This window comes from Anomalospiza imberbis, chromosome Z (assembly GCF_031753505.1).
Source record: "Anomalospiza imberbis isolate Cuckoo-Finch-1a 21T00152 chromosome Z, ASM3175350v1, whole genome shotgun sequence".
NCBI classification, from domain to species: Eukaryota; Metazoa; Chordata; class Aves; order Passeriformes; family Viduidae; genus Anomalospiza; species Anomalospiza imberbis.
The window spans coordinates 44,875,998-44,883,710 of record NC_089721.1 but is presented as its reverse complement, the minus strand read 5'-3'; the positions used below and the strand labels follow the sequence as shown (position 1 = coordinate 44,883,710).

The window sequence follows — 7,713 nt, the reverse complement described above, 5'->3', positions numbered from 1 at the left end:
AAAAAAGTAGAGTATTAAGAGGGTAAATTAAAAATTAGAAGATCCAAGAATGTAGAGCTGTTGTGCTGGGAAATTGTTTGAAATAGAGAAAAAAAGATAAGGAAAAAAAATGGAAGTGAAATAGATGATAGAAAGTATTAAGAGGTACAGAAGAAAGAGAAATTAAAAAAAAGACAATCTGAAGCATAGAAATATGGGAAATATCTGAAATTAATACAGTCAAAGGTTGGAAATAAATAAAAACCACAGTAATAAAAGCTAAATTGTTTCCAAATATTTTGTGCATTTTTAATACTTGCTTGAATGTGAATAGGAGCTCAAAAACTGAAGTCTTGATTGAGGTACAGCTTGAAAGAAGATGAGTAATTACAATATCTGTTTCTGGATTGATGTCTGTCTGCAAGTTCCTAAGGCCAGTTTTAGTTTAAATGAGTTGGGGTGGGGGGCGGAAATAACACTTTCTTCAGTACACTCACAGGACTGTTTGGTTTATTTTTTTTTAACTGATTACAAGTGGTTTGAGCCAAATCCTACTGAAAGAGGCAAGTGATCAGTTCAGAAGACCTCGAAGCTCAATTTCCACAATTGCAGTTATGCCAAGATATTTTTTTAAAAGCAGGGCTATGAATCTTGTGGATGTACATGTGAGAGAAGTAGGAAAAGTCAATTATAGTATATAAACATTTACACCTTCTTTATACAGCTGAGCATCAGAGAAACACATTTTAATAAAAAAACTAATTATTTCTGTCTCTTATGTTTTGCCAGTACCACATCCCATGTCAGTTACTTGCACCCAAAGCAATATCTTGTTTCCAAGGACACAGAGTTGTCTTTGTTTTTTGTTGGGAATTTCTGCATTGGAAAGATTTCTGATAGAAGGTATGAGTTTCCTTTTTATTAACATGTGAAGGTTTGCAGACTTCACAGACATGAGTTCAGTGGGGAAAGCTAACTGCCAGTATTCCAGAGTATGTTCAAAAAGTTAATTTACTTGCTAATGTTTTTCTGACAACTCCAGTGTTATCAAAGGTGTGTTTGTTGGAGTAAAAAAATATCTCTTCTTGTGCCAGACCTCATCCTTTTGCTTTACATGGTAGTGGTCTCACAAGCCCAAGTGCTTGAAAGGAAAGAGATGGGATCACAAATAAAATTTGTCCTCACTGTGATTTAATAGAACCCTTTAAATTGTTGTGTGGTCATACACATAATTTCCTTGTATAGTATGAGTAGTTATACATATTATTGCATTAGAAGTGTAAGCAAATACTGTCAAAGATTTTCTGTGCTTTAGTTGTCTTCTCCAGAATAGAAGGAAACCTGCTTTAAAAAGATACTGTAATCAAATACTTTAAATATTTGTTTCAACTTAATATCTTACCTTTTATTCCCTCCCATTATATGGCGTTATTTCTTACATTTGTTAAAAAAAAGAGTTTCTCACGTCTAGTGTCATAGCTCTTTTTTATATATGAGGAAATGATAGTTGCTTGATCATATTTACACATTGAGTACAAACATTTGCATGCATTAGATGTTCTTATTCCACTCCTTTATATTCTTTTTTGAAATCTTTTTTTCCCAACAGTTTGTAAAGGTAAAACGAACTGTACTTGATTTACAAACGGTTCTCATTTACTAGACTGATGCTTGTATTTTAATTATGGCATTCATAACATTACTATGGATTCCTAATATCATATATGAATAGCCTTTCCATAACTTTATAAACCCTTGAATGAAAGCCCCTTTAAAGCAATATTCCTTGCAAAGGGTGTATTTCTATCACATTGCATTTGTGCTGAACTGATAAGCAGATGGACTGCAACTCGTACTTTTCAACTTTTATAGTAAATTATTTTATTTCTGCATATAATGGGTTGCAATATGAACTAGAAATCCCAATATAGAGCTTTTCAGAAGTAGTTAAGTAGAATTAAACATAATATTTCTGTCAATTTGGAATAGAAATGTACTTTCTGCCCATAGCATTTTAAGTACTCATTTCTTTAAGCAGTTCATACATAGAAGTGGTATACTCTTCAAAATCCATTTCCCATCCTGTTTTCTTTGTTTTCCTAATATTTATGCAATTCCTGGTGTTCGTCTAAAGATCGAGAAAATCACTTCAGTTTGACAAGAATATTTAGTTCATCTAAGTTACCACAATGTTTCAGCCCACTCTTTTTTTTAAGAGAGAAATAATGGGAAGAATAAGGCTTAGTGTCCTGGTTTAAAGGACGGGTGTCTGCCGTCCTTTAAAGGAAGGCAGGAACCTCCCTTGGAATGGAAAATGTGACCTCTTCCTTCCAAATCATAATAACTTTAAAATCACAAGTCTTTCAGGAAAAGATATGGGAAAAGAAATAAAAATTCTTTGTTAATGTGTATAACAAGGCAGAAAAAACACAACAGCTGCAGGAACAAAAACCAGAAACCCAGTACTAATCTCTCGGCCGTCAGGCACTTTTTTCCTTGGTGCAGTTCCAGTCACGGCCAGCAGGGGCGCTGTTGGCTCCGGGCCAGGCAGGGAGGGTGCAGTAATTCCCCCGCGGCTGCAGGGGGCGCTGTGGCGCGAGCTCAGCTGCATCTCTCTCACATGGTAATGGCGGGCACACTGGCTTAAAGGAGAAAAGGGGCTTCCTTTACCAACTCACAGCAGGCTGCCGGTCCTAGTGCTGCTCCAGACGGCAAAATGGGCTGTACCAGGAAACTCAGAGCAGCAGACCAGAACAGCAGAGTTAAGCACACCCCCAAACGGCAAACAAAATGTAGCAAAAACTCTGAAGCTGTAGCAGGAGCCGCAGGGGTCAGGTGGACATAGGGTGTCTGATTGAAGTGTGGCAAAAAACAGCATCAGAAAACCGTGGGGCTGGGCAGCTGCAGCTGGGCCCCCGCAAACAGCTGGGAAAGACTCCCTCCAGAAGTGGGAAGGGGTTGGGGTTCAAGGTTTACCCCGAGGCATGCATGTAAATGGCGGTGAGGGTCCTTTCCAGTGATTTCAAATGTTAACAAGGTACCAGTTCAACAACTGCTCTTATAAGCAAAGCCTCACTCACGGCAGGAGAAGCAGTAAAGGATGGAACTCTTCAGTGGCAGTGAATTCTCCTCACAGCAACAGCAACATCATCTCACCTCCAGTACTGAGAGCAAGAGAGAGTGAGCAGCTGAGCCCAGCCCCTCAGCCCCCAGCCAAAATTTCACAATATCTCTCCCCTTCCTAAAAGAAAGCCCCCCCAGCTCAGAGACAGTAGCAAACTGTCCATTTCCCCCTCCTCCTTGGCTACATCTTTGTCTCTCTTAAGTGCCATCATTCCCATATCTTAGGCAACAAATGGGAGAAAATTCCCTGATTGAAAAGAGAGAAAAAACCAGAAAAATCCTAAGTTCCAACACTTGGGTAAGAGGTGAAGGGTTGCAGTGCAAAGAATTCCTTCAGAATATCATCATTTTGATCATAAATTGTAATCATAAATGCAACCTCCTAGATGATAATAATCATGTCTAGTCTCAGAGTTCAGCAGGTTTCTTCTTGGTGATCAAGGTAAGGTGATCAACCACTAGCTCTTTATCAAATGGAAGGGGTCAAGCAACACCAGCAGCTGGCAGAGTCTAGAGTTTCTTTCATCTTCTTTGGTGAACAAGGAAGAAGCATGCTAGATAGATGGGAATTTGCAAGTTAATTAAGTATGTAAATTTACAAATTTATGATATGAATTGACTATGGTCTGTTTAAAGTGAGTTTGAAATTTGTAGCGAGCGCGGGTCTCCAGGGCGGTTTGGATGGATGAGAGATATCTGAAGTCAGGTCTTAGAAAATGTGGTTTATTAAAAGGGGGAAAGGCCCTGCTTGGAGTTGCCAGGCGCAACTCGTGGCAGGCCCAGGGAAATAGGGAGAAGGAGAGAGAGGGAGTGAGGGTTCCAGGTGAGGGTCCAGGGGAAGATCCAAGAGAGTGTCCCGTCCCTCGGGCACACCTTATCAGGGGGCTTCAAGGTGGGCTGGAACAGGACTTGGGTCAATGGGGTCACAGATACCTGATACTTCAAGGGAGGGTCACAGGTGTGGGATGAACCATACACTGGGGGGTGAGACAGAGCATTCCATTTGACCTTTGGACCTATCTGCAGGTAAAGGGCATTGTTTAATCAGAAAGGGGGATTGCTTTCAGCCTGGCTATATTATTGTTTTCTAGTTATTCAGTAGTCAAGTTTTGTTATTTCAAATCTAGTTCTCATCTCAATGTCTGTATTTTCCAAATCTTTTGCCAGGTAATCATATTTATAAGGTTTTCCTATTTCATCTTCCCTGACAAAATTAAGCTTTGTTTACTTCTTTTTACATGATAATTTACAGATATGTAAGAAAAAAAATATATTTCTGGAAGGTTTACACTAGAAGTAATGGTCATCAAGAAAATTCCTTACTTCTCCTAAAAGCAGAAAGGTAAATCAACAAATTAGGGAGAGTGTTGCTTTTTTATGTTTAAATTAAGTTACTGTATTGTAATAACAGTTGCAGACTTTACTGATACTCTGGTTTTGACCATCAGCATTGTCTCCTTGCCACATGGGATAGGATCTCTGGCATTGCTAAGAAAAAAAAAAGCCTGTTTTGCAGAGTCTGTCTGTGAAAAATCTTGGTTTCTAGGTTTTCAGTGAGTGAGAATTAGAAAAAATGGAAAATAAACAACCTCCTTGAAGGGTCCTCTTCTAAAGCCTGAGTTCACTTATAAAGTGTTGACAGTTCCCTATACAAAAAACATCAGAAGTGCCAGGTTCCTGAAGTGCCAGGAAATTGCAAGATTAGGTGATATGTCTAAGGAAACTGAAGGAAACAAAACAAAGTTATCACTGCAGGGTTTCTTAATTTTTTTTTCTTGTTAGTGGGTATTCAACACAGCTGCAGAAAATATATAGTTTATCCAATTGATTTCTTACTTTCCAGTCATTCTTTGATTGTTTGACAGCTTTTAAGTAATGCTGTTGTAGAAATTGATATGAATTGGACAGAGAGTGTATGATTTGGGAAAGATTACTTTGGATTTAAATTTTTATTTTTATTTTAAAATAATTTCATAAGTATCTTGTGCTGTTTTATTGCACAACTGCAACCAAGAATAAAAATGGGATTTATGCTAGTAATTGGTACTTTACAAGTGATAACAGATGTTAAATGTGGATTTCTAAGACTGATATCAAAACAGTTTTGAGTGAATCATCTATATATTTTCTGGAGTATTTTATAGAAATGTTAGCAAGGCAGTTGAAAGGCAGTTTGATTCAGATGGTGAATACAGCTGGATTGATTTTTTTTTATGATATCTCTTCAAATCTTATCCTAGATATTCCTACCAACACCTTAGCTCCAGCTCCTCAATGCATTTTCTATTTTCAATACAAATACAAGTGCGTGATGTTTGCTAAAGGTAAGACATGAAATGTTGAACTAAGAGGTAAAAGACACTTCTGTAGTGGGGTAACGGGCAAATTTTAACTCCACATTGAAAATGTGCCTCTGAAAGGTGAAATCTTCTGACAAAAATGTAAGAAGTTAATGCAATGCAGAGCCTTAGTGAAGAATTTCATTGATTTGTAACAACTTTGTAAGTGATCACCTGAGAGAAGACTACATAACTATAGGGAGCTGCAGGAGATAGTACTGATCATAGGAAGAAAAGTATGGTAGGTTTAATGCAAACATGAAGCAAGCACTATTCCCAAGTAATTCTGACCCCAAAAAATGCTGTGTTTGGTTTCTCTGCATAATTAATTACTGAAGCCGTCATCACAGCTCTGTGCTGTGAAGTCATTCTTCAGAGAGACTGCAGAAAACCTAAAGTCCTAGCCAGCACTAACTCCTCCTAGGCAACCAACCTGCAGAGATTGGCCAGCCCTTTCCTGACTGTGTTCCACTCATGGAAGGTTTGGCAAGTGCACACCAACCCTTGGCACAGGTAGTGGCTTGGTCTTGCACAGATCTGCAAGTAAATGGAGGACTGGAACTGGAGAGAGGTTGTATTCTCTTTTTTCCCTCCACTGAGTCATACTGCATATGGCAGGGATTTGGTTTCTCTGCAGAGTAGAGCTTTCTCACCTTTCTGCACCTTTCCCCGCAGCTTTCACTTCTTCTTAGAGCTTTGGTGGTTTTGGGTTTTGGGTTGGTTTTTTGGGCTTTTTTGGTTGACTGGTTCACAGGTTGGTTGGTTGGGGTTTTTTTCTGTCACAATCAGGCTAATTATGCTTGGCTTACTGATTTTAAAATGGGTCTCAAGGATGGCTTCTAACACCTCCTGAACATACACCTGTGAATCTCTTGAAGCAATTTCCTTGACCAAGATCTGACCATGTTTCTGACTGTCTCTTTTCTATGCTTCTACCTGCTCACCAGCTTTGGAGAGGGAAGGGCAACCTTGCTTCCCTGCCATGATACATGTCCTGCATCAGTTTACGAACTCTTGTCATCTTAATGAAACCATTACTGCTGGAGTTAAACAGACTAGTTTTCACTGAAATCTTGTTGCTTGTTTTACCCACAAGGAATGGGCTAGATGACTCTTTCCACAACATCTTGCTGTACTCAACTGTAGTGAATTGCAATAAACTTTCTGCTTTTTTGTTTTGTGTATCCTCCTTTTTCACCATGTTATTCTATTTGACACAGAGTACTGTGAGCCATCTCTCATATAGACAAAATTTGAACCACCTCTTGTATAAACAGATTTCCAGTTCTTTGAATTTCATTTTACAACTTATCAGAAATCTTTTTGTTCACAAGTATAATTTTAAGAGGGTTGTTATATGCTGCCAAAGAGTTTCCAGTGTGCACTTGCATTGCACTTCAAGGGTCAGAACTTGCAGCACAACCACTGTTTTGAAATCACACTGACAATATATGTCTTTACATAAGATGTTGGAAAGATATTTCTGGTTCTTTGCTTTGAATGATTTGATAGTGATCTTTCAAGAATGTGACACACTTGCACAGAAGAAATGTGCAAAATCCCCTACAATGCTTGAAGTATTAAAACAGGCCAAAGCTATCTCTTTTCTCTTTGCCTCTGGCTAGCCCTCAAGTATGTTACTTTAGACTACTAGTTATTCATCTTTACGCGTTTCTTTTATCAGTTTCCAAATTTGGTAGAAAAATGAAAAAAAAAAAAAATCTGTAAAATGCATTTACACTCTGGAACTCATGTTTCAGCACATGGCTTAAATTAAAATGGCAATTCCGTTGTCCTAATATGTATATTTGTTTTTTAATGGTTGGTCTAGTCAGATATTTTGAGGTATGTTTTTTAAAGTTCTGTACTCAGCAATGGAAGTATTTTAAATTATTTGATTCAGATGCTCTGATAAAAGATTTTGTGTTGAAGCACATACATATTTTCTTACCCTGTCTTCTTAGTTTCACCCCATGCAGAGTACTAAATAAATCCAAACTACTTGTTCCATCCCAGCAAATGAATAATTCCCACAGGAAAAGGAACATCCAGAGATGTGTTCAGGGTATATATCTTTATTACATGTAAAGTAATCTGGTTTATGATGACCAAGGTAAAAGAAAAGTATTTTCAAATCTTTTGCTTTAAACTCTATTGTAGATGGGTTCCTTTAAATTCCACCTGAATTATCTGAATGGTCTTTCATATAATTAGTATGCCAAACATTACTGATTCTTTAAATTAACAAGATTAGCTACAGACATGGATTATA

At 37.9% G+C, this 7,713-nt stretch overlaps 1 long non-coding RNA gene across 1 annotated transcript; it reads left to right on the top strand.

The window, feature by feature from the left end:
* Positions 1 to 3,363: 3,363 nt before the first annotated feature.
* Positions 3,364 to 7,512, top strand: LOC137464771 (uncharacterized). The gene is made up of 3 exons (XR_010994414.1): positions 3,364 to 3,544; positions 5,343 to 5,677; positions 7,421 to 7,512. It is a non-coding gene; the product is annotated as an uncharacterized lncRNA (long non-coding RNA).
* The last annotated feature ends 201 nt before the right edge of the window (positions 7,513 to 7,713 follow it).